This window comes from Acinonyx jubatus, chromosome X (genome assembly GCF_027475565.1).
Source record: "Acinonyx jubatus isolate Ajub_Pintada_27869175 chromosome X, VMU_Ajub_asm_v1.0, whole genome shotgun sequence".
Lineage (NCBI taxonomy): Eukaryota > Metazoa > Chordata > Mammalia > Carnivora > Felidae > Acinonyx > Acinonyx jubatus.
This window is the reverse complement of record NC_069389.1, coordinates 49,379,151-49,406,547: the sequence shown is the minus strand read 5'-3', so window position 1 is coordinate 49,406,547 and position 27,397 is coordinate 49,379,151. Positions and strand designations below refer to the sequence as shown.

At 37.0% G+C, this 27,397-nt stretch overlaps 1 pseudogene; it reads right to left on the bottom strand.

Moving 5' to 3' along the window:
• Positions 1–24,670: 24,670 nt before the first annotated feature.
• On the bottom strand, positions 24,671–26,171 carry LOC106985064 (zinc finger protein RFP-like; annotated as a pseudogene).
• Between the last annotated feature and the right edge of the window lie 1,226 nt (positions 26,172–27,397).

Sequence of the window (27,397 nt, the reverse complement as noted above, 5' to 3'; positions counted from 1 at the left end):
ATGCCTATCACCATTCAGCCAATCCCCCCACCCACTTCCTCTATAACAACCATCTGTTTGTTCTTTGTATTTTAGACCTTAGGGTTTGACTACCTCACTGTTTTTATCTTATTTTTCTTTCCTTTCCCCTATGTTCATCTGTTGTGGTTCTTAAATTCTACATATGATTGAAATCATATGGTATTTGTCTTTCTCTGCCTGACTTATTTTCCTTACCGTAATACACTCTAGTTCCTTCCATGTTGTTGCAAATGGCAAGATTTAATTCTTTTTGATTACTGAGTAGTATTACACTGTATTTGTGTGTGTATCCATATCTATATCTATATCTATATCTATATCTATATCTATATCTATATCTATATCCAAAGACTCAACCAAAAAGGAGAATTACAGCTCAATATTCCTGATGAAATTGGATGTAAAAATTCTCAGCAAGATACTAGCAAATCAAATTCAACAGTATATGAAAAGAATTATTCAGCCTGATCAAGTGTGATTCATTCTTGTAATGCAGGGATGGTTCAATATTCACAAATAAATTAATGTGATATATACCACACCAGTAAAAGAAAAGGTAAGAACCATTTGATCTTTTCAATAGATGCAGTAAAAGCATTTGAGGGACCTGGGTGGCTCAGTCAGTTAAGCATCCGACTTCAGCTCAGGTCATGATCTCACAGATTGTGAGTTCAAGCCCCGTCTTGGGCTCTATGCTGACAGTTGGAGCCTGGAGCCTGCTTTGGATTCTGTCTCTCTCTGTCTCTCTGCCTCTCCCATGCTCACACTCTGTATCTCTCAAAAATAAGTAAACTTAAAAAGAAAGAAAAAAGAACAAAAAGAAAAAGCATTTGACTAAATACAGCATCTTTCTTTGATAAAAACCCTCAAAGAATGTACAGATAGAGGGAACATCTCTCAACATCATAAAAGACATATATTAATGGCCCATAGCTAATATCACCCTCAATGGGGAAACTTGAGAGTTTTCCCTTAAGATCAGGAACACAACAGTGTTGTCCATTCTTACCACTGTTGTTCAACATAGTACTGGAAGTCCTAGCTTCAGCAATCAGACAACAAAAAGAAATAAAAGCATTCAAATCAGCAAGGAAGAAGTCAAACTTTCACTCTTCACAGATGACCCGATACTCTAAAAGGAAAACACAAAAGACTCCACCAAAACACTGCTAGAGCAGATACATGAATTCAGCAAAGACATAGGATATAAAATCAATGTAGAGTAATTGGTTGCATTTCCATACAACAATAATGAAGCAACATAGATATCAAGGAATCTAACCCATTTACAACTGCACCAAAATCCATAAGATACCTAGAAATAAACCTAACCAAGAAGGCAAAATATCTGTATGCTCAATAGTATAGAAAGCTTATGAAAGAAATCGAAGACACAAAGAAATGGAAAAACGTCCCCTGTTCAAGAATTGGAAGAACAGATATTGTTAAAATGTTGACACTACCCAAAGCAATCTATATATTAAATGCAATCTCTATCAAACTAACACCAGCATTCCTCACAAAGCTTCAACAAACAATCCCAAAATGTATATGGAAACAGAGAAGACCCATAATAGCCAAAGTAATGTTGAAAAAAGAAAAAGCTGGAGGCATAACAAGTCCAGACTTTAAGCTGTATTACAAAGCCATAATAATCAAGACAGTATGATATCAGCTTCCTACTTTATCAAAGTTTAGTTGGCCATACATTTTTGGGTTCATTGCTGGATTCTCTATTCTATTTCATTGATCTATGTATCTGTTTTGGGGCCAATACCATACTGTCTTGATGATTATAGCTTTGTAGTGCAGCTTAAAGTAGGAAATAGTATCCAAAGTGAAAAACCCAGTCTTAAAAATTTTTTGAAGAACCTCCATGCTGTTTTTCAGAGTGGCTGCACCAGTTTGCATTCCCACCCACAGTACAAAATGATTCCCATTTCTCCATATCCTGGCCAAAACCTGTTGCTTCCTGAGTTGTTAATTTTATCCATTCTAACAGGTGTGAGGTGACATCTCCTTGTGGCTTTAATTTGTATTTCCCTGATGAGTGATGTTCAGCATATTTTCCTGTGTCTGTTAACCTTCTGGATGACTTTGAAAAAGTGTCTATTCATGTCTTCTTTCCATTTCTTCACTGGTTCCTAATTTTTTGGGCGGTGTTGAGTTTGGTAAGGTTTTTAAATAGATTTTGGATACTAACCCTTTTCAGATATGACATTTGCAAATATCTTCTCTCATTCCATAAGTTGCCTTTCAGTTTTATTGTTTCCTTCACCATGCAGAAGCTTTTTTATATGATGAGGTCCCAATAGTTTATTTTTGCTTTTGTTTTCTTGCCTACTGAGACATGTCTAGTATGAAGTTGCTGTGGAAGAGGTTAAAGAGGTTGTTGCCTGTTTTCTCCTGTAGAATTTTGATGGTTTCCTGTCTCACATTTAGGTCTTTTGTCCATTTTGTATTTATTTTTGGGTATGGTGTAAAAACGTGGTCCAGGTTTATTCTTCTGCATATTGCTCTCCAGTTTTCCCAGCACCATTTCTTGCAGAGACTGTCTATTTTCCATTAGATACTCTTTCTTGCTTTATTGAAGATTAGTTGGCTATACATTTGTGGTTCATTTCTGGGTTACCTATTCTGTTCCACTGATCTATGTGTCTGTTTTTGTGTCAGTACCATACTGTCTTGATGATTAGAGCATTGTAATACAATTTAAATTCTGGGATTGTGATGCCTTCAGCTTTGCTTTTCTTTTTCAACATTACTTTGGCTCTTTGGAGTTTTTTTATGGTTCCATACAAATTTTAGGATCGTTTGCTTTAGCTTTGTGAAGAATGCTGGTGTTATTTCAATAGAGATTGCATTGAATATATAGATTGCTTTGTGTAGTGTTGATATTTTAAAAATATTTGTTCTTCCAGTCCTTGAACAGGGAATGTTTTTCCATTTCTTTGTGTCTTCTTCAATTTCGTTCATAAGTTTTCTATAGTTGTCACCATATAGATCTTTTATGTCTTTGGTTAGGTTTATATTTTGGTATCTTATGGATTTTGGTAAAATTGTAAATTGGATCGATTCCTTGGTTTTTATTTTTGCTGATTCATTATTTTTGTATATAAATGTAGCCAACTTCTGTACATTGATTTTGTATCCTGTGACTTTGCTGAATACATGTATTAGTCCTCGAAGTTACTTGGTGTACTCTTTCGTGTTTTCCATGTAGAGTGTCATGTCTTCTGCATAGAGTGAATGCTTTGCTTCTTCCATTGCAATTTGAGTGCTTTTTTTTTTTCTTTTTGTTGTCCAATTGCTAAGGCTAGGACTTCCAGTACTATGTTGAACAACAGTGGTGAGAATGGACATTCCTATCGTGTTCCTGATCTTAGGGGGAAAGCTGTCGCTTTTTCCCCTTTGAAGATGATATTAGCTTTTATGAGTGTTGAGGTCTGTTCCTTCTGTCCCTACTTTCTTGAGGCTATTTCTCAAGAAAGAATGCTCTATTTTGTCATATGCTTTTCTACATCTATTGAAAGTGTCATATGATTCTTATCCTTTCCTCATTAATGTGATGTATCAAATTGATTGTTTTGCAAATATTGATCTAGTCCTCAGCCCAGGAATAAATCCCATTTGATCATGGTGGGTAATTTTTTATTGTACTGTTGAATTCAGTTTGGGATTAACTTTTGAGAATTTTTGCATCAGGTTCATCAGGCATATTGGACTGTAATTCTCTGTTTTAGTCGAGTTTTCTGTGGTTTTGGAATCAAAGTAATGCTGGATTAATACAATGAGTTTGGAAGCTTTATTTCCACTTCTGTTATTTGGAATAGTTTGAGAATAATTGGTATTAACTCTTCTTTAAATGTCTGCTAGAATTGTCCTAAGAAGTTGCCTGGCCCAAGACTCTCTTTTGTTGGGAGATTTTTGATAACTGACTTAATTTCTTTGCTGATTATGGGCCTGTTCAAATTTTCTGTTTCTTACTGTTTGAGGTTAGGTACCATTTGAGGGTCTAGGAACTTCTCCATTCCTTCCATATTGTTCAGTTCATTGGGATATAGATTTTCATAATGTAATTGTTTGTATTTCTGTGGTGTTGGTTGTGATCTCTCCTCCTCCATTAGTGATTTTATATGTCTGTTTTGTCTGTTTTCTTTTTAATATGTCTGGCTAGGGATTTATAAATTTTGCTTACTTTTTTAGAAAACTAGCTCTGCCTTTCATTGATCGGTTCTACTGTGGTTTTTGTTTGCTTGTTTCTAGATAATTTATTTCTGCTCTAATCTTTATAATTTCCTTTCTTCTGCTTCCTTTGGATTTTATTTGCTGCTCCTTTTCCAACTCCTTTAGGTGTAAAGTTATGTTGTGTCTTTGTAACCTTTCTTGCTTCTTGAGATAGGCCTGAATTGCAATGTGCTTTCCTCTTAGGACTGCCTTTGTAATACTCCAAATGGTTTGGGCTGTCATGTTTTCATTTTTATTTACTTCCATATATTTTTAAAAAATTATTAATATATATAAATATATATAGTTATAAATATATTATATTATTTATTAATATAAATTATATTAATTACTATTAATAATAATTTTATATATATATATATATATATATATATATATATATATATATATATGAGAGACAGAGGGAGCCTGAGTGGGAGAGAGGGGCAGACAGACAGGGAGGCATAAAATCCTAAGCAGGCTCTGCACAGTGAATGCACAGAGCCTGATGCAGGACATGAACTCAAGAAACTGAGATCATGTCCTGAGCTGAAAACAAGAGTCTGATGCTTAACCTGCTGAGCTATCCAGATGTCCATCTTCAAGTTTCTGCTTGACACATTCATTCTTCAGTAAGATATTCTTCATCTCCATGTAGTTGAGGGCTTTCCAAATATTTTCTTGTGCTTTATTTCATGTTTCAGAGCATTGTGATCTGAAAATATGCATGATAAGATCCAGATCTTTTGTACCTGTTGAGGGTTGATTTTTGACACAATATGTGATCTATTCTGGAGAATGTTCCCTGTGCACGTGAGAAGAATGTGTATTCTGCTGCTTTAGGATGAAATGTTTTGGATATATCTGTTAGGTCCATCTGGTCCAGTGTCTCATCAAAGGAATTGTTTCCTTATTGATGTTCTGCTTAGATTATCTCTCCATTTCTATCAGTGGGCTATTAAGGTCCCTTAGTATTTTTGTATTAATATTACTGAGTGGCTTTATGGTTGAGATGAACTGATTTCTACATTTGGGGGTTTCCAAGATGTGGGCATATGAAACATTTACAAATTGTTAGCTCTTTTTGATGGATAGATCCCTTATTTACAATATAATGCCCTTCTTCATCTCTATTTACAATCTTTGTTTTAAAATCTAGTTTGTATGATATAAGTATGGCTACTCTGGCTTTCTTTTAACATTTATTAGAATGATGGATGGGTCTCCATCCCCTCACTTTCAATATTCAGGTGTACTTAGGTCTAAAATGAGTTTCTTGGAGGCAGTATATAGATGGATCTTGTTTGTTTGCTTTTTATCCACTCTGATACCCTACATGTTTTTATTGGATCATTTAAACCATTTACATTCAGAGTGATTGTTGAAAGGTATAAATTTGGTACCATTGTGATGCCTGTAGAGCTGGTGTTTCCAGTGATGTTCTTTGGTGCTGTATAGAGTTTTTTGCTCTCCTCCTCCTCCTCCTCCTCCTCCTCCTCCTCCTCCTCCTCCGCCTCCCCTCCTCCTCCTCCTCCTCTTTCTTCTTCTTCTTCTTCTTCTTCTTCTTCTTCTTCTTCTTTTACTCCACTCAGTGAGTCCCACTTAGAATTTATTTCATTGCTTTTTTAGTGGTCACAAACTTTTAGTTTTTGTTTATACGGGAAACACTTTATATCTCCTTCTGTTCTGAATAGCAGCCTTGCTGGATAAAGAATTTTGGCTTCATATTTTTCGAATTCAGCACATTATATACTTCCTGCTACTCCCTTCTGGCTTGCCAAGTATCAGTGGACAGGCCTGTTGGTAAACTTATGTGTATACTCTTGTAGGTTAAGGACCTTTTGTCCCTAGCTGCTTTTAAATTCTCTTTATCCTTGTATTTTTCTTTTTTAAATATGAAATTTATTGTCAAATTTGTTTCCATACAACACCCAGTGCTCATCCCAAAAAGTCCTGTCCTCAATACCCATCACCCATCCTCCCTTCCCACTCACCCCCCATCAACCCTCAGTTTGTTGTCAGTTTTTATGAGTCTCTTATGCATTAGCTCTCTCCATCTCTAACTTTTGTTTTCCTTCCCCTCGCCCATGGTTTTCTGTTAAGTCTCCAGGATCCACATAAGAGTGAAAACATATGGTATCTGTCTTTCTCTGTATGACTTACTTCACTTAGCATAACAGTCTCCAGTTCAATCCACGTTACTGCAAAAGGCCATATTTCATTCTTTCTCATTGACACATAGTATTCCATTCGGTATATAAACCACAATTTCTTTATTCATCAGTTGATGGACATTTAGGCTCTTTCCATAATTTGGCTACTGTTGAAAGTATTGCTATAAACACTGGGGTACAAGTGTCCCTATGCATCAGCACTCCTGTATCCCTTGGGTAAATTCCTAACAGTGCTATTGCTGGGTCATAGGGGAGATCTATTTTTAATTCTTTGAGGAACCTCCACACTGTTTTCCAGAGCAGCTGCACCAGTTTGCATTCCCACCAACAGTGCAGGAGGGTTCCCGTTTCTCCACATCCTTGCCAGCATCTATAGTCTCCGGATTTGTTTATTGTAGCCACTCTGACTGGCATGAGGTGGTATCTGAGTGTTGTTTTGATTTGTGTTTCCCTGATGAGCAGGGACGTTGAGCATCTTTTCATGTGCCTGTTGGCCATCCAGATGTCTTCTTTAGAGAAGTGTGTATTCATGTTTTTTGCCCATTTCTTCACTGGAATATTTGTTTTTCAGGTGTAGAGTTTGGTGAGTTCTTTATAGATTTTTAATACTAGCCCTTTGTCTGATATGTCATTTGCAAATATCTTTTCCCATTCCGTTGATTGCCTTTTAGTTTTGTTGATTGTTTCCTTTGCAGTGCAGAAGCTTTTTATCTTGATGAGGTCCCAATAGTTCATTTTTGCTTTTAATTCCCTTGCCTTTGGGGATGTGGCAAGTAAGAAATTGCTATGGCTGAGGTCAGAGAGGTTTTTTTCCTGCTTTCTCCTCTAGGCTTTTGATGGTTTCCTGTCTCACATTCAGGTCCTTTATCCATTTTTAGTTTGTTTTTGTGAATGGTGTAAGAAAGTGGTCTAGTTCCATTCTACTGCATGTTGCTGTCCAGCTTTCCCAGCACCATTTGTTAAAGAGACTGTCTTTTTTCCACTGGATGTTCTTTCCTGCTTTGTCAAAGATTAGTTGGCCATACTTTTGTGGGTCTAATTCTGAGGTTTCTATTCTATTTCATTGGTCCATGTGTCTGTTTTTGTACCAATACCATGCTGTCTGGATGATTAAAGCTTTGTAGATGAGGCTAAAGTCTGGGATTGTGATGCCTCCCCTTTGGTCTTCTTCAATATTACTTTGGCTATATACTGGGTCTTTTGTGGTTCCATACAAATTTCAGGATTGCTTGTTCTAGCTTCAAGAAGAATGCTCATGCACATTTGATTGGGATTGCATTGAGTGTGTAGATGGCTTTGGGTAGTATTGACATTTTGGCAATATTTATTCTTCCAATCAATGAGCATAGAATGTTTTTCCATTTCTTTATATCTTACTCAATTTCCTTCATAAGCTTTCTATATTTTTCAGCATACAGATCTTTTACATCTTTGCTTAGGTTGATTCCTAGGTATTTTATGCTTCTTGGTACAATTGTGAATGGGATCAGTTTCTTCATTTGTCTTTCTGTTGCTTCATTATTACTGTAGAAGAATGCAACAGATTTCTATACATTTATTTTGTATCCTGTGACTTTGCTGAATTCATGTTCCAGTTCTAGCCGACTTTTGGTGGAGTCTATTAGGTTTTCCTTGTATAATATCATGTCATCTGCAAAAAGTAAAAGTTTGACTTCATCTTTGCCAATTATGATGCCTTTGAGTTCCTTTTGTTTCTGATTGCTGATGCTGGCACTTCCAACACTATGTTAAACAACACCTGTGAGAGTGGATATCCCTGTCATGTTTCTGATCTCAAGGGGAAAGCTTTCTGTTTTTCCCCATTGAGGATGATATTAGCTGTGGGCTTTTCATAATTGGCTTTTATGATGATTAAGTATGTTCTTTCTATCCTGACATTCTCGAGGGTTTTTATTAAGAAAGGATGCTGAATTTTGTCAAATGCTTTTTTCTGCATCGATTGACAGGATCATATGGTTCTTTTCTTTTATTAATGTGATGTATCACATTTATTAATTTGGGAATGTTGAACCAGCCCTGCAGCCCAGGAATGAATCCCACTTGAGGATGGTGAATAATTCTTTTTATATGGTGTTCAATTCAATTTGCTAGTATCTTGTTGAGAATTTATGCATCCATATTCATCAGGGATTTGGGCCTATATTTTCTTTTTTGGCTGGGTCTCTGTCTGGTTTAGGAATCAAAGTAATGCTGGCTTCATAGAATGAGTCTGGAAGTTTTCCTTCCCTTTCTATCTTTGGAATAGCTTGAGAAGGATAGGTATTATCTCTGCTTTAAATGTCTGGTGGATTTCCCCAGGGAAGCCATCTGTTCCTTGACTCTTAATTGTTGGGAGATTTTTCATAACTGATTCAATTTCTTCGCTGGTTATGGGTCTGTTCAAGCTTTCTCTTTCTTCCTGTTTGAGTTTTGGAAGTTTGTGGGTGCTTAGGAATTTGTCCATTTCTTCCAGGTTGTCCAGTCTTTTGGCATACAATTTTTCATAAGAATTCCCTGATAATTGCTTGTATTTCTGACTGATTGGTTGTAATAATTCCATTTTCATTCATGATTTTATGCATTGAGGTCATCTCCCTTCTTTTTGGGAAGCCTGGCTAGAAGTGTATCAATTTTGTTTATTTTTTCAAAAAAACAACTCTTGGTTTCATTGATCAGCTCCACAATTTTTTTGGATTCTATACTGTTTATTTCTGCTCTGATCTTTATTATTTCTCTTCTTCTGCTGGGTTTGGGGTGTTTGCTGCTCTGGTTGTATTTCCTTTAGGTGTGCTGTTAGATTTTGTATTTGGGATTTTTCTTGTTTCTTGAGATAGGCCTGGATTGCAATGTATTTTCCTCTCAAGACTGCCTTCGCTGCATCCCAAAGCGTTTGGATTGTTGTCTTTTCATTTTCATTTGTTTCCATATATTTCTTAATTTCTTCTTTAACTGCCTGGTTGACCCATTCATTCTTTGATAGGGTGTTCTTTAACCTCCATGCTTTTGGAAGTTTTCCAGACTTTTTCCTGTGGTTGATTTCAAGCCTCATAGTATTGTGGTCTGAAAGTGTACATAGTATGATCTCAATTATTTCATACTTATTAAGAGCTGTTTTGTGACCCAGAATGTGATTGATCTTGGAGAATGTTCCATGTGCACTCGAGAAGAAAGTATATTCTGTTGCTTTGGGATGCAGAGTTCTAAATATATCTCTCAAGTCCATCAGATCCAATGTACCAGTCAGGGCCCTTGTTTCTTTATTGATCCTGTGCCTAGATGATGTAGCCATTGTTGTCAGTGGGGTATTAAAGTCCCCTGCAATTACAGCATTCTTATCAATAAGGCTGCTTTTGTTTGTGAGTAATTGTTTTATATATTTGGGTGCTCCCATATTCAGCACATAGACATTTATAATTGTTAGCTCTTCCTGATGGATAGACCCTGTAATTATAATATAATGCCCTTCTTCATCTCTTGTTACAGCCTTTAATTTAAACTCTAGTTTCTCTGATATAAGTATGGCTACTCCAGCTTGTTTTTTGACTTCAGTAGCATGATAGATAGTTCTTCATCTCCTCACTTTCAATCTGAAGGTGTCCTCAGGTCTAAAATGAGTCTCTTGTAGACAGCAGAGAGATGAGTCTTGTTTTTTTAATCCATTCTGATACCCTATGTCTTTTGGTTGGAGCATTTAGTCCATTTACATACAGTGTTATTATAGAAAGATATGGGTTTAGATTCATTGTGATGTCTGTAAGTTTCATGCTTGTTGTGATGTCTCTGGTACTTTGTGGTCCTTGCAACATTTTTCTCACAGAATCCCCCTTAGGGTGTCTTGTAGGGCTGGTTTAGTGGTGATGAATTCCTTCAATTTTTGTTTGTTTTGTAAGACTTTTATCTCTCCTTCTATTCTGAATGACAGACTTGCTGGTTAAAGTATTCTCAGCTGCATATATTTTCTGTTCATCACATTGAAGATTTCCTGCCATTCCTTTCTGGCCTGCTAAGTTTCAGTATATAGGTCTGCCACTAGTCTTATGAGTCTCCCTTTGTAGGTTAGAGCGTGTTTATCCCTAGTTGCTTTCAGAATTTTCTCTTTATCCTTGCATTTTGCCAGTTTCACCATGATATGTCATGCAAAAGATTGATTCAAGTTAAGTCTGGAGGGAGTTCTCTGTACCTATTGGATTTCAATTCCTGTTTCTTCCCCAGATCAGGGAAGTTCTCAGCTATGATTTATTCCAGTACACCTTCAGCCCCTTTCTTTCTCTTCCTCTTCTGGAATTCCTAGGATACAGATATTTTTCCATTTCATTTCATCACTTAGTTCTCTAGTTCTCCCCTCATACTCCTGGATTTTTTTTATCTTTTCTTTAGCTTCCTCTTTTTCCATAATTTTATCTTCTAATTCACCTATTCTCTCCTCTGCCTCTTCAATCCGTGCTATGGCCCCTCCATTTTATTTTGCACCTAATTTATTGCATTTTTCAGCTTCTCATGACTATTTCTTAGTCCCTTGATCTCTGTAACAGTAGATTCTATGCTGTCCTCTATACTTTTTTCAAGCCCATAAATTAATTTCATGACTATTATTCTAAATTCTTGTTTCATTATATTCCTTAAATCGTTTTTTGATCAATTTGTTAGCTGTTGGTACTTCCTGGAGTTTCTTTTGGGGAGAATTCTTCTGTTTCGTCATTTTGGATAGTCCCTGGAGTGGCGTGGATCTGCAGGGCCCTTCCCCTGTGCTGTCTGGAGCAACTTGTGTTGGTTGGTGGGGTGCAGTCACACCTGATGTCTGTCCCCAGCCCACTGCTGGGGACACAGTCAGACTGGTTTGTACTTTATCTTCCCCTCTCCCTGGGGCAGGACTCACTGTGGAGTGGTGTGGCTCCTGTCTGGGCTACTTGCACACTGCCAGGCTTGTGGTGATGCTTCAATGGGATCTGATGTATTAGCCAGGGTGGATCTGCGAGGTGCACTGGGGTGGTAGGGGAAGGTTTACCTCGCTTTGCCATTGGAGGGGCCCTGAAGCGCTGGGAGGGAGGCAGGCAGACCCTTTGGAATGATGGATCCACAGAAGCACAGCGTCAGGTGTTTGCATGGTGCAAGCATGTCCAGTGACAGGAACTGCTTCCCTTTGGGATTTCGGCTGGGGGATGGGAGAGGGAGACGGCACTGGCCAGCGCCTTTGTTCCTCACCAAGCTGTGCTCTGTCTTCCAGGGCTCAAAACCTCTCCCTCCAGGTGTCCTCTCGCCCTCCTGTTCTCAGAGCAGAGCTGTTGACTTATAACATTCCAGATATTAAGTCCCACTGGCTGTCAGAACTCATGCAGTCTGGCCCCTCTGCTTTTGCAAGCTGGACTCAGGGGCTCTGCCTTGATGGGTTGGCTGCCCCTCCACCAACCCAGCTCCCTCCCACCAGTCCGTGTAGTGCGCACCTCCTCTCCACCCTTCCTGCCCTCTTCCATGGGCCTCTTGTCTATGCTTGGCTCCAGAAACTCTGTTCTGCTAGTCTTCTGGCAGTTTTCTGGGTTATTTAGACAGATGTGGGTGGAATCTAAGCAATCAGCAGGGCGCAGTGAGCCCAGCGTCCTCCTATGCTGCCATCTTCTCTCCTATCCTTGTATTTTTCAAATTTTGCTATGGTATGTCTTGGTTTTGTCCTGTTTTTGTTGACTTTGAGGGGACTTTTCTGTGCCTCTTGGAAATGAATGCCTGTTTCCTTCCCAATATTAGGAAAGTTCTCAGCTGTAATTTGTTCAAATAAACCTTCTCCCTGTTTTTATGCTCTCTTCTTCTTGGTCTCCTATGATACAGTTTTTTTTTCCTTTTATGGAATCACTAAGTTCTCTAGGTCTTCCCTTCGATCTAATAGTCTTCTTTTCCTCTTGTTTTCAGCTTCATTATTTTACATAATTTTATCTTTTATATCACCTATTTTCTCCTCTGCTTCTTAAATCCTCATTTTGACTGTATCCAGTCAGTTTTGCATCTCAGTTTGAGCATTTTTTATTTTGTTTTGACCAGTTTTAAGTCTTTGATCTCCGCAGCTAGTGTCTCTCTTGTGTATTCTATGCCTCTTTCATGCCCAGCTGAAAGGGGCATGTATTTATGACTGCTGTTCTAAATTCTCATTCAGATATATTGATTTTATATGTTTTGAGGAAGTCTCTAGCTGTGATTTCTTATTGATGTTTCTTTTGGCAGAAAATTCCTCCATCTTGTCATTTTCACAAATATTTGTCTTTTATGTGTTTTAAATGCTTGTTCTGTGTCCTGTACTTGAGGGTAATACTATATTACAAAGGGGTCATACACTGTCCAGGGACTGGCACTTCAGGAAGTGTTTCTGCCGTATGTTTTGTGTAATTTCCTATTGTGTTTTGTCTCCTTTTTCTCACTGGTCAGTCCTCGGCAGAGCTCTTCCTTCCTTGCAGTGGAGAGTGTTTGGTCATTTAGCTAGGTGTGCTTTGATTTGTTTCATGAAGAAAATCTTGGGGGAAAAAAGGAAGTCAAGCCTGTTCCCAAAAGAAGAGAAAAGGAAAGGGAACACAACACAATACAACAAACAAACAAATATAATTAAACAACTATAAACCTATTTCAAAAGAAAAAGAAAAGGAAAAAAGGGAGGAGGGGCACATGTGTGGCTCAGCTGATTAAGAGACTGACTCTTGATTTCTACTCAGGTCAAGATCTCATGGTTTGAGTTCAATCCTCACATTGGGCTCTGCACTGACAGTATGGAGCCTGCTTGGGATTCTCTTTCTCTCACTCTCTCTCTGCATCTCTCTTGCTCTCTCTTTCTCTCTCAAGATAAATAAAGAAACTTTTAAAAAAGAAGAATATTAAAAGGAAAGGACCATGGGAATTAAGCTGTCTGATCCAACAAAAACGGAAAAGAGAATGAGAAAAAGAAACAAGAAACTATTAGCCTGACTCAAAAAAAAAAAACTAAGATGGAAAATAAGGGGTGAAAAAGTAGGTCTGTTTCCATTTCCATGTATACTGCAGCTGTCGTTTGGAATCACTTGATTTTCAATATACTTGGTGCATGCAGGGTACTGGCTCTGCTGGTCTTCTTGAGGAGAGGCCCATTGCATTGCCTCATAGTCTCTCTTGCCCCCATAAATAAGCAGTTGCCAGGCATGAGGTGTGGGGGGAGCGGGGTTTGGTGTAAGTGCCTCTTGCCTCCACTGTGAGCCACTGTGTTGCTGTCTGAAGTCCCACTGTGTTGGTGTTGAGGGAAAATGGTGCCACCCCAATCCCTAATCCCTGGAGAGGGGATCTCATACCCTCCATTGTTCAGGCTGCCCTCACAGAACAATGAGGGCAGTCAGCTCTCCCTTTGGTGTACATTTATGATTCAAAACCTAAAGTCTTATAGGTTCTGGCACCACTTGGATCTGCCCTTCTCCTCTGGTGTACACTCTCCACACTGTGTCTTAAATTCTTTGTCCCTGAAAAATAGTCTCATGCCCGCACAATGCATGGGATTTATAGTGTAGCACCACTAAAAACTTCCAAGTTATATTTCTTCTGGGTGTGCCTCTGTCCCCTGCTGGTGAAAGGCATTTTTCTGGTGCCTTCAAGGTGTTTTGTCCTTGGGGAGGCGGAAATACCCTCTTCCAAAAGTACTCCAGTAAGGTGAATTTTCTCTTCCAGTGCGACCAGGAAATCCCATACTATGCATTCCAGGGTCAACTCCTCCCTCCACAGGAGCCACGCCACAACTCTGCTCCAGAGAAACTTGTGCACTTCCAAAACCTCAGAGTTTGAGCTCCAAGTGCTGTTTGAAATAAAAAAAAAAATTATTGACAATCAGTACTTCTTACTCATTCTTACTTCTCAGTCCATGGTCCAGAGAGGCTTTCCTCTTGTGCATCCTCGATGCCACACTTTCTCAACTCATTCTCTTTTTTCTCTCCCTTTTGACTCTCCATGGAAATATTTCCCTCCCCTTCATGACACCATAGTTTTTCACACACCTTGCATCTCCCACACGCTCTCCATCCAACTATGGAGATCCTTCTGCCACTCCACTGATCAATTTCCTGGGTGTTACAATCTGACCTCAATATACCGGTGTTTGAGGGATGAGGAAGTCCCAGGGTTTCCCTACTTTTACTCCATCTTTTACTCTCTCCTCACCAAGGTGTTGTCTTGATGGTGAAACATAATCCTCTTAGGCTTTCTTGACTTTTCTTCATTTTTTTTCCTTTCTGCTCCTCTGACTTGATAATTTCAACAAAAATATCTTCAAGTTCTCTGATTATTATTTCTGATTGGTAAATCTGCTGTTCAAGATTTGTAGTGAGTTTTAAATTTTACTTTCTCTAAATCTCTGGAATCACTATTTTTTGGAATGTAGTGTCTGTTGTTTTTAATGGTTTCATTTTGCTCATGCAAATATTTTCCAGATTTTCTTTATTTGCCTATCTACATTCTCTTTTAGATCATTCGAAGCTTTTAAATACTTTTTCAGTTAATTAAGAGTTTTTGTTTCTTTATTGTTGGTTTCTAGAAGCTACTTTGTTCGTTTTATTGGGCCATATTCTCTGTATCTTTGAATACTTTGTGATTTTTTTTGAGGGGGGATTTGGTCCTTTGAAAAAATAGGCACTTCCTCCAGTCCTTCTGGACTGGCTTCTTGCAGGAGAGACCTTCACCAGTCAGACTTTCTAGGGGTTCTGTGATCTAAAATGTTTTCTGTGTGTGTGACTTCTCCAGTCTTGTGTGTGTGCTTTTATTCTACTGTATAGCTACTTTTAACTATCTTAATGTCCATAAGCAGATTATCTATTTTTCTTTCAGGAGCTTTGAATTTCTTTTTCTCTTGTATCCCTCTGCCCACAATCTGTTAATTTCCCCAATTACTGTGGAATGGAATTACTGTGGAATGGACTTACTTATTCAAGGATTTATGGTGTTGACATTTGTTTTTATCAGTCCTCCACCTTATATTTAAATTATGTCAGTATTTCCTTCAGTTACCTATCCTATATGAGACAAAGTCCACGTGCTTTGGGTATCCATCTCTTGGCAACCCTATGCAGCCCATAAAGTTGGGTGAAAGTTCAACTCCTTTATATTCATCTAAAGAGAAGTGCATGCAAAACATAAGAGACTCTTAAAAATTGAGAACAAACTGAGGGTTGATGGGGGGTGGGAGGGAGGTAAGGATGGGTGATGGGTATTGAGGAGAGCACCTGTTGGGATGAGCACTGGGTGTTGTATGGAAACCAATTTGACAATACATTTCATATTTAAAAAAAGAGAGAAGTGCATGGAAGTGGGATATTTACTACTGATTGCACTGTTATGCTGGTTTTGGAAAGGGTCAGTGCAAACAAATATCTCAAAAGTTTCTACATATCTTGGTACAGTTTTGTCTCTTGGTTATGCATTTATCTGGAAGTTGCAGTGATTAACTTGTTTCTGGGGATCTACCAAAGGTTTTTTGATTTGTATATTCCTGTTATCTTAATGTCTATATGCATGAAGGAGGACCTGGAGCTTTCTTTTCTGTAATCTTGTTGATGTGAATATTTCTTTTGAGTTAGTGTTACTATTTGTCTGTAGAAATTTCTCCATTTCCTAAGTTATCTAGTAAACTGCCATGCAACTCTTCATATATGTATATTTGTATATACTATATGCATGTAATTTTTATTTACACAAGGTTGGAAATAATATATCTTTCATTTATGATTTTAGTAATTTGATGTTCTCTGTTTTATTTGACTGGTGAAAATGTCAATTTTTTTAATTTTTATTTTTTAAATAAATTCATTGTCAAGATGGCTAATATACAGTGTATACAGTGTGCTCTTGGTTTTGGTTGTAGACTCACATGATTCATCGCTTACAAACAACACCCAGTGCTCATCAAAACAGGTGCCCTCCTCAATGCCCATCACCCATTTTCCCTCTCCCCCATGCCCCCATCAGCCTTCAGTTTGTTCTATGTATTTAAGAGTCTCTTATAGTTTGCCTCCCTCCTTCTCTGTTTGTAACTATTTTTGCCCCTTCTCTTCCCCCATGGTCATCTGTTAAGTTTCTCAAGTTCCACATATGAGAGAAAACATATGATATCTGTCTATCTATGACTGGATTATTTCACTTAGCATAATACCCTCCAGTTCCATCCACATTGCTGCAAATGGCAGGATTTCATTCTTTCTCATTGCCAAGTAGTATTCCATTGTATATACAAATGGCATCTTCCTTATCTATTTATCAGTTGATGGACATTTAGACTCTTTCCATAATTTGGCTATTGTTGAAAGTGCTGCTATAAACATTGGGGTACATGTGCCCCTATGCATCAGCACTCCTGTATCCCTTGGGTAAGTTCCTAGAAGTGCTATTTCTGGGTCATAGGGTAGATCTATTTTTAATTTTTGAGGAACCTCCACACTGTTTTCCAGAGTGGCTGCACCAGTTTGCATTCCCACCAACAATGCAAGAGGGTTCCCGTTTCTCCACATCCTTGCCTCTGTTGTTTCCTGAGTTGTTAATTTTAGTCACTCTGACTTGCATGAGGTGATATCTCAGTGTGGTTTTGATTTGTATTTCCCTGATGATGAGTGATTTTGAGCATCTTTTCATGTGTCTGTCAGCCATCTTGGTGACTTCTTTGGAAAAGTGTCTATTCATGTCTTCTTCCCATTTCTTCACTGGAGTACTTGTTTTTCATGTGTTGAGTTTGGTAATTTCTTTACAGATTTTTGATACTAACCCTTTATCCAATATGTCATTTGCAAATATTTTTTTTCCCATCCCGTCGGTTGCCTTTTAGTTTTGTTAATTGTTTCCTTTGCAGTGCAGAAGTTTTTTATCTTGGTGAGGTCCTAACAGTTCATTTTTGTTTTTATTTCCCTTGCCTTTGGAGATGTGATGAGTAAGAAGTTGCTGTGGCCAAGTCCAAAGAGGTTTTTGCCTGCTTTCTCCTCGAGGATTTTGATGGCTTCTTGTCTTACATTGAAGTCTTTCATCCATTTTGAGTTTATTTTTCTGTATGGTGTAAGAAAGTGGCCCAGTTTCATTCTGCATGTTGCTGTCCAGTTCTCCCAGGACCATTTACTAAAGAGACTTTTTTCCATTGGATACTTTTTCCTGCTTTGTCAAAGATTAGTTGGCCATACATTTGTGGGTCCAATTCTGGGTTCTCTCTTCTATTGCATTGTCTATGTGTCTGTTTTTTGTGCCAATACCATACTGTCTTTATGATTATAGCTTTGTTGTACAGGCTAACATCTGGATTGTAATGCCTCCCGCTATGGTCTTCTTCTTCAATATTACTTTGGCTATTTGGGGTCTTTTGTAGTTCCATACAAATCTTCAGCCTGTTTGTTCTAGCTTTAAGAAGAATTCTGGTACAATTTTGATTGGGATTGCATTGAATGTGTAGATTGGTTTGGGTAGTATTGACATTTTGACAATATTTGTTCTTCCAATTTATGAGAATGGAATATTTTTCCATTTCTTTGTGTCTTCTTCAATTTTCTCCATAAGTTTTCTATAGTTTTCATCATACAGATCTCAGCAGACACCAAAAATGAAATAAAAGGTGTCTAAATTGGCAAAAAAGTCAAACTTTCACTTTTCACAGATGACATGATACTTTATGGAAAACCTGAAAGACTCCATCAAAAAGCCGCTATATCTGATTCATGAATTCAGCAAAGTTGCAGGATACAAATTCAATGTACAGAAATCGTTTGCATTTCTATACGCCAATAATGAAACAGCAGAAAGAGAAATCAAGAAATTGATCCCATTACAATCGCACCAAGAACCATAAAATACCTAGGAATAAACCTAACCAAAGCTGTAAATTTTGCCAATTAAAAAAAAAAATCAAGAAACCTACTTGTAGTTTTTTAAAATTTCTTCTATTGTGCTTATATTCTCAATTTTGTTTATTTTATAGTAACTTCATTATTTCCTTTCCTCTTCACTCTTTCTGTTTACTTCCTTCTTTTATTTTAGTTGTTTTGTGTGTGTGTGTGTGTGTGTGTGTGTGTATTTTGGTGTTATTGATTTGAGATTTTTATTTGATAATCTAGATAATTAGGGGTATAAATTTTCTTCTTCACACTGCTTTTAATGCATTTCTTAAGTTTTAGTTTGCTGCATTTTAATTTTTTATTCAAATATTTTCTAAATCTCCCTGTGATTTCTTCTTAGACCTATTCAAGGAAATGTGTTTCTAAGTTTCATTCATTTTTGATTTTCTAAATCTACTTTGATGATTTCTCTCTAGTTACAGTCCATGTACTCAGAGTACATTCCATGATTTCAACAATTTTAAATTTATTGATAATTGTTTTGTTTCCTAACATATGCCTTGTTCTTAAGAGTGTTTCATGTACACTGTTGAAATATATGTCTATTTCATCTTTTCTTTTTCTTTTGGCTTCATGTATTTTGGATCTCTGTCGTTAAGTGCTTACATGTTTATAATTATTACAGTTTTGGAGGAATTGTCCCCTTAATTATTATAGAATTATATATTTTATCTCTTTTAACAATTTTACATATAATCTATTTTATATTTATATCTGTATATTCAATCCAGTTCTCTTTAGTTTACTGTTAGCATGGAATATTTTCCATTCCATACTTTCAGCCAATTTGCCTTTGAATGTAAAGTGAGTCTCTGTTGAACCAAATATATTTAAATTCATTCCAGCATATCTGAGTTTAAATTACAGATTTTAAACCAATTTACATTTAATGTTATTACTGATATGAAGGAATTTAACCCTGTCACTTTGCTTTTTGTTCTCTTTATGTTGCACATCTTTTTTTGTTCTAAGTCCCTCTATTACCATCTTTTTGTAAGTAGACATTTTCTCTTGTATCTTTTTAATTCCATTTTCTCTTCTTTTAATATACCTATTTAATATATAATATATAATGTATATATTTAATATATATAATATATTATATATAATCTGTATATTATATATAATCTGGATATATAATATATAATATATTATATATATAATACAATACATATAATCTGGATATATAATAATATATAATATAATCTATATATATTATATAGATATATATATGTCTTTAATATATATAATATATAATATATATATAAATCCAGTTAGTTACTATAGTGTAATATTCGTTTAATGTGTACAATATAGTAATTAAATACATCCATACAACACCTGGTGCTCAAGACAAGTGCACTCCTTAACCCAATGACCTCTTTATCCCCCCCATCCCCACACACCTGCATTCTAGTAACCATCAGTTTGTTCTCTAATTAAGAGTATGTTTCTTGGTTTGCATCTCCCTCTTTTTTTTCATCTTTTGCTTAATAGTTTTGTTTCACAAATTCCCCATATGAGTGAAATCACATAGTATTTGTCTTTCTCTGACTTATTTCACTCAGCATAATACTCTCTATTGTCCATCTACATTGTTGGAAATGACAAGATTTGATTACTTTATGGCTGAAAAATATTTCATTGTATACATATATCACATCTTTATACATCAGTCAATGGATACTTGGACTGCTTACATAATTTGGGTATCATAGGTAATACTGCTATAAACATTGGTGTGCATGTATCCATTTGAATTAGTATTTTTGTATTCTTTGGGTACCTAGTAGTGCAATTGCTGGAACATACAGTAGTTCTATTTTTAACTTCGTGAGGAACTTCCATAGTCTTTTCTTGAGTGGTTGTACTATTTTGCATTGTCACCAACAGTGCAAGAGTCTACTTCTTTCTCCTCGCTAATGCCTGTTTTCTCTTGTGTTGTTGATTTTGGCCATTCTGTCAGTGTGAGGTGATATCTCATTGTAATTTTGATTGGAATTTCTGTGGCGATCAGTGATGTTGAGCATCTTCTCTTGTGTCCGTCGGCCATCTGTATGTCTACTTTAGAAAAATGTCTATTCGTGTCTTCTGCCCATTTTTAAATTAGATTATTGGGGGGGTTTACATCTTATAAGCTCATTATATATTTTGGATAGTAACCCTTTATCAGACATGTCATTCGCAAATATCTTCTAGTATTCTGTAAATTGTGTTTTAGTTTTGTTTATTGTTTCCTTTGCTGTGCAGAATATTTTTGTTTTGATGAATTCTCAATAGTGAATTTTTTTCCCCTTATCCTCGGGAGATATACCTAGAAATAAGTTGCTACGGCCAAAGTCAAAGTGGTTACTACCTGTGTTCTAATCTGGGATTTTTATGATTTCAGGTGTCACATTTGGATCTTTAATACATTCTGAATTCATTTTTGTGTATGATGGAAGAAAGTGGCCCAATGTCATTTTTTTGCATGTTTTCATCTAGTTTTCCCAACATTATTTGTTAAAGGAACTGTCTTTTTTCCATTGGATACTTTTTTCCTGCTCTGACAAAAGATAATTGACCATATAGTTATGGGTTCATTTCTGGGTTTTCTCTTCTGTTCTATTGATCTATGCGTTTGTGTTGTTGCTGGTACCATACTATTTTGATCATTACAGCTTTGTAATATAACTTGAAGTTTGGGATTGTGATGTCTCCAGCTTTGGTTTTCTTTTTAAAAGTCTCCTTGTCAATTCTGGTCTTTTGTGGTCCAATACAAATTTTATGATTTTTTTGTAGCTCTATGAAAAATAGAGATGGTGGAGATGGAATTAAATTTATAGATTGCTTTGGGTAATATAGACATTTTAACAATATTTGTTCTTCCAATCCATGAGCATGGAATGTCTTTCCAGTTCCTTGTGTCCTCTTTATTTTGTTTAATCAGTTCTATAGTTTTCAGAGTACAGATCATTCACTTCTTTGGTTAAGTTTGTTATTAGGTATCTTATGGTTATCTTTTGTGCAATTGTAAATACGATTCATTCCTTAATTTCTCTTTCTGCTGCTTCATTATTCTTATATAGAAATGCAACAGGTTTTTGTATGTTGACTTTTTATCCTGCAACTTTACTGAAATCATGTATCAGTTCTGGGCAGATTTTTGGTGGAATCTTTTGGGATTTTCTGTGTACAGTATCATGTCATCTGCAAATAGTTTGACTTTTTCCTTGCCAATGTGTATGCCTTTTATTTCTTTTAGTTGTCTGTTGTGGCTAGGACTTCCAGTAGTATGTTAAGTAACAGTGGTGAGAATGGACATAATTCTCTTGTTCCTGAACATCGAGGAAAAGTTCTCAGGTTTTCCTCATTGAATATGATATTAGCTATAAGTTTTTCATATATGGCCCTTATTATTTTGAGGTTTGTTCTGTCAAACCCTACATTGTTGAGGGTTTTTATCATGAATGGACGTTGAACTTTGTCAAATGCTATTTCTTCATTTTTGAAATAATCATGTTTTTTATTTTTTTTAATTTCAGGTTTTATTTAAATTCCAGTTAGTTAACATACAGTATAATATTAATTTCAGATGTTGAATTTATTGATTCATTACCTAAATACAACACCCAGTTCTCATCACAACCAGTACCCTCCTTAATACCCATCACCCATTTAAAACATTTATTCGCTGACCTCCCCTCCAGTAACCCTCAGTTTGTTCTCTATAGTTGTCTTTTTATGGTTTGCCTCTCTCTCTTTTTCTCCCTATGTTCAGTTGCTGTGTTTCTTAAACTCCACATATGAATGAAATCATATGGTACTTGTTTTTCTCTGACTGACTTATTATGCTTACAATAATAGTCTCTGGCTCCATCCACATAATTGTAAATGCAAGATTTCACTGGTTTTTATGTGTGAGTAATATTCCATTCTTTGTATACACCACACCTTCTTTATCCATTCATCAGTAGATGGATATTTGGGATCTTTCCATAATTTGGCCATTGTTGGCAATGCTGCTATAAACAATGGGGTGCATGTATCTCTTTGAATCAGTATTGTTTACCCTGTGGGTAAATACCTAGTGGTGCAATTGCTGGTTCATAGGTTCGTTCTATTTTTAAGTTTTTGAGGAACCTCCATAATTTTATCCAGAGTGGCTGCACCATTTGCATTCCCACCAACAGTATAAGAGGTTTCCCTTCTCTTCATCCTCACCAACATCTGTTGTTTCATGTGTTGTTAATTACAGCCATTCTTACAGGTATAAGGTGATATTTCATTTCAGTTTTGACTTAGATTTCTCTGATGATGAGTGATTTTTAGCATCTTTTCCTGTGTCCATTGGCTATCTGTATGTCCTCTTTGGAAAAGTGTCTATTCATGTTTTCTGTTCTATTTTTGTGGGGGAGGTGTTAGGTTTCATAAGATTTTTATATATGTTGAATACTAACTTGTTATCAGATATATCATTTGCATATGTCTTCTCCCATTCCAAAGGTTGTCTTTTTGTTTTGTTGAGTTTTTTCTTTGCTGTGCAAAAACTTTTTATCTTGATGACATCCCAATAGTTTCTGTTTGCTTTAGTTTCCCTTTTATACAGAGACATATGTAGTAAACAGTTGTTATGGCTGATGTCAAAGATGTTATGGCTGATGTTATCTACCCTTGGATTTTTATGGTTTCAGGATTGACATTGGCTCTTTTATCCATTTTGAATTTATTTTTGTATATGGTGTAAGAAAGTGGTCAGTTTTATTCTTTTGCATTTTTCTCTCCAGATTTCCCAACACTGTTTAAGAGAGTGTCTTTTTTTTTTTTTGCATCGGATATTGTTCCTGCCTTGTGAAAGTTTAATTGCCCATAGAATTGTGGGCTCATTTCTGGGTTTTTCTATTCTGTTCTATTGATATATAGATCTGTTTTTGTGTCAGAACCATATGGCATTATCATGATCATTTTTTAATATACCTTAAATTCTTGGATTGTGATTTCTCCCGTTTTGCTTTTCCTTTTCAAGATTGCATTGAAAATTCAAGGTTTTTTGTGGTTCCATACAAATGTTAGGATTGTTTGTATAGGTCTGTGAAAAATTCTTGTGGTATTTGATAGATACTGTCTTAAATGTGTAGACTACTCTTGGTAGTATAGACATTTTAACAATATTTGTTCTTCCAGTCCATGAGCATGGAATATATTCCCATTTTTTTGGTTTGTCTTCTTCAATTTCTTTCATTAGTGTTCTATCGTTTTCAGAGTACAGATCTTTTGCCTCTTTGGTTAGTTTTATTCCGAGGTATCTTATGATTTTTGGTGCAATTTTAAATGGGATTGAGTTTTGACTTCTCTTTTTGCTGTTTCATTATTGGTATACAGAATTGCAACAGATTTCTGTATGTTGATGTTGGATCCTGTGTCTCTGCTGAATTTGGGTATCATATCTAGCAATTTTGGGGTGGAGTCTTTTGGGTTGTCTACATTGAGTGTCATGTATTCAAATAGTGAAAGTTCGACTTCTTCTTTGCAAATTTGAATGCCATTTATTTCTTTTTGTTTTGTGATTGCTGAGGAGAGGACTTCCAGTAGTATGCTCAATAACAATGGTGAGAGTGGATATCTCTGTCTTGTCCCTGGTCTTAGAGGAAAAGCTCTCAGTTTTTCCCCATTGAGTATGATATTAGCTGTGCGTTTTTTATATATGACCTTTATGATCTTGAGGTTTGTTCCCTCTATCCCTACTTTTATGAGGGTTTTTTTTTAATCAACAATGGATGCTGTAGTTCCTCAAATGTTTTTTTTTTCTGCATCTACTGAGAGGATTATATGTTTTTTATCCTCTCATTTATTAATGTGGTGCGTGATGTTTATTTTTTTTAAATAGGCTCTAGCCTTGCAACTTAGGAACAAATCCCACTTGATTGTGGTGAATGATTCTTTTAATGTACTTTTGGATTCAGTTTGTTAGTATTTTGTTGACAATTTTTGTGTCAATATTCATCAGGAATAATGGCATATATTTCTCCTTTTTAATGAGGTCATTGTCTGATTTTGGAATCAAGGTAATGCTGGCCTCGTAGAATGACTTTGGAAGTTTTCTTTCCATTTCTATTTTTTGAAATATTTTGAGGAAAATAGGTATTAACTCTTCTTTCTTTCTTTCTTTCTTTCTTATTTCATTCTTTCATCTGGCTTTCATTTATGAGCAATCTTGATACTTCTCATTACATGTTGCATTTTCTTGGGAAAGGAAAGGATAGTAAAGAAAGTGAATAAACTGGCTCCCACTGTAAGGGCATGGAAAGTGGTAATGATATGCAGATGTGATTAACAAGAAGTGGCAAGCAAGAAGACACCCCATGCCTGAGGTTGAATTATGTGCAAAAACCATTTTGGTCTATGTTCATCTCCTCAATGGGAAGTATCCATGAAATGAGCATGATTGCCAACATGGCCAGAAGAACCATTGGTCCCCTCATGAGTCAGATGATGAGAAGGGATGCACTCTTCCCTTCTGAGTAATTCAGACTGAAGTAGGGCTGGACAGGGTCACAGAACATAGTGTGAGAGTAGTGAAATATGTGACACCTGTTTGTCATGTTATAGAAGGAACCTTCACCAGCACCATAATCCATAGAAATCTCTACCCCTGGAAAGGGGTCTTCTGGTGGTTGGAAGTCATTGGGAAGGTAAGAGCCCAGTATTCTTTCCCATACCACAAGGACACTGTCCATAATCTCTTTTGGATGGCCAAAGTTACTCCACATTTTCTGCACATTGAATTATGGTCCACTTTGATTTATCTCCCATCTCTACCTCCCAATTATATGTGCCAGCAATGAAACATGGAGAACCCAAGACACATGGAAACAGATGTCACTGCTCAGGGTTGTTGGGCAGGTCCTGCTGGAGGTAATGGTACTGCACTTCCTGCAGGAGAGTATCAAGCTGGGAAGGGCTGTGTCTGGTCCAGAGTCACTTCCACTGAGTATAATTGAGCTTCTTTCAATTCTTAGATTTTCTCTATATCTGACTGCATTTTTTTTTCTGTGAACTGCTTCAGATTTTTGGTCAAGAACAGACATTTTTGGGCACAAATGTAAATTTTATCTTGCAGATCTGAAGGTGTGATCCAGGGTTAAGAGATCCTTATTCTTTCAGCTCTGCTCAATGTATTCCTGATATCCTGGAGGAACTCCCTGTTGCGGTGCTGCTGCTTTCCTTCCAGCTGGGCAATCAGGCTACTCATGTGGGAGATGTTGCAAGACAACTGGGTGATGGTGCCATTGATGCTGTTGTAGATAGACAAATGTAGTTCCTCAAGACAGGCCAAGAGGCAATACTCACGCCCCCTCAAAGAATGATAGAGCTTCTCAAACTCCCAGATCATCTTCTCCTTCTCCATATGGGTCAGACTCAAGAGTTCAGCTCATGCTTTCTCCCCCTGTGTCTAACACCTCTTTAAGTCTCTCAGTCTTTTCAGGTGGTCCAGCTTATTTGCTCCTTGAAGTCCTCCACTGCCTCCTCAAGTGGCCGCACATTGTGGCCACTGTGCTGGTGGTACCAGTCTCACACCATCTGATGAACATCTGGTCTGCCTTGTAGTACAGATTCAGGGGCTTGTGGTGCTTCTTGCACATGTCCATATTGCCCTCAGGCCCTAACAGCAGCTGGCAGAGCAGTTACTACACCAGCTGGGTGATACTGGCCTGGTGCTGGTTGAGCCCATGTGCCATTGCAGGAAGATCTCCAGGCACTGAGGACACCACATTTTGGTCTCCACCTTACCCTAAGAGTAGGTGAGGCATGTGCAACAGATGTTGTGGCCCCTGTCGGGAATCGTGATCTGGTTACAGGAACATGGAGCAGGTGGTCTCCTGCTGTAAGCAGTAGGCCTGTTCCTGGAGGCCATGGGTGGGCCTGTGGGGTGCAGGACATGGGCTCTGGTGCCCACCTCTGTGTGGAACCAAACTCTATGACACTCCTCCAGCTTGGGGCAACCCTCCAGCAGAGGGTTGTGCTTCCTGGCCCAGAACAAAGACACTCACCCTGGCTCCACTTTGGCTAGCCATCCCTGGGCCCAGGCAACCCATCAAGTGGGCACAAGGTTCTGCCTTCATTGGGAGCCCCATGGCTGTTCAAGAAGGATGATGAGAGGCACTGCCATGTGGACTGGGAACAACCTACACTCAAGACATACTTACTCTTCTTTAAATGTTTGTTAGAATTACTCTGTGACCATTTGGCCCTGGATTTTGGGTTGTTGGTTGATCTCTGTTTACTGATTCAATTTCTATGCTAGTTTTCAGTCTGTTCAAGTTTTCTTTTGTTTCAGTTTTGATGGTTTATGTTTATGGGAATTTATCCATTTCTTTAAGAGTGCCCAACTTATTGGCATATAATTTTCCATAATGTTCTCATAATTGTTTGTATTTCTGTGGTGTGGGTTGTGTTTTCTTCTCTTATTTGTGATTTTATGTATTTAGGTCCTTTCTTTTTTTTTTTTATAAGTTTGGTTAGGAGGTTACCAATGTTATTAATTTTTTTCAAATAACCAGCTCCTGGTTTCATTGACTTGTTCTACTGGCTTTTGTTTGTTTGTTTGTTTGTTTGTTTGTTTCTATAACATAAATTTCTGCTCTGATCTTTATTGTTTCTCTTCTGATGGCTTTAGGCTTCATTTGTTGTTCTTTTTCTATCTCTTTTAGGTGTCATATTAGGTTGTGTATTTAAGATTTTTCTTGCTTCTTGAGCCATGCCTTTGTTACTATAAACTTCCCTCTTATGAATACCTTTGCTGCATCCCAAGGTTTTGGTTCATTGTGTTTACATTTTCATTTGTTTCCATGCATTTTTAAATTTCTTCTGCAAAATCCTGATTAGCCCATTCATTCCTTAGTAGGGTGCTTTTAGGCTTCATGTATTTGTGGTCTTTCTGAATTTTTTCTTCTGGTTTATTTTAAGTTTCATGGCATTGTAATTGGAAAATATGCATGGTATGATTTCAATCTTTTTATACTTGTTGAAACCTGATTTATGACCTACTATGTGATCCATTCTGGAGAATGTCCCAAGTGCACTTGAATAGAATGTTTATTTAGCTGCTTTAGGATTAAATATTCTGAATATATCTGTTAA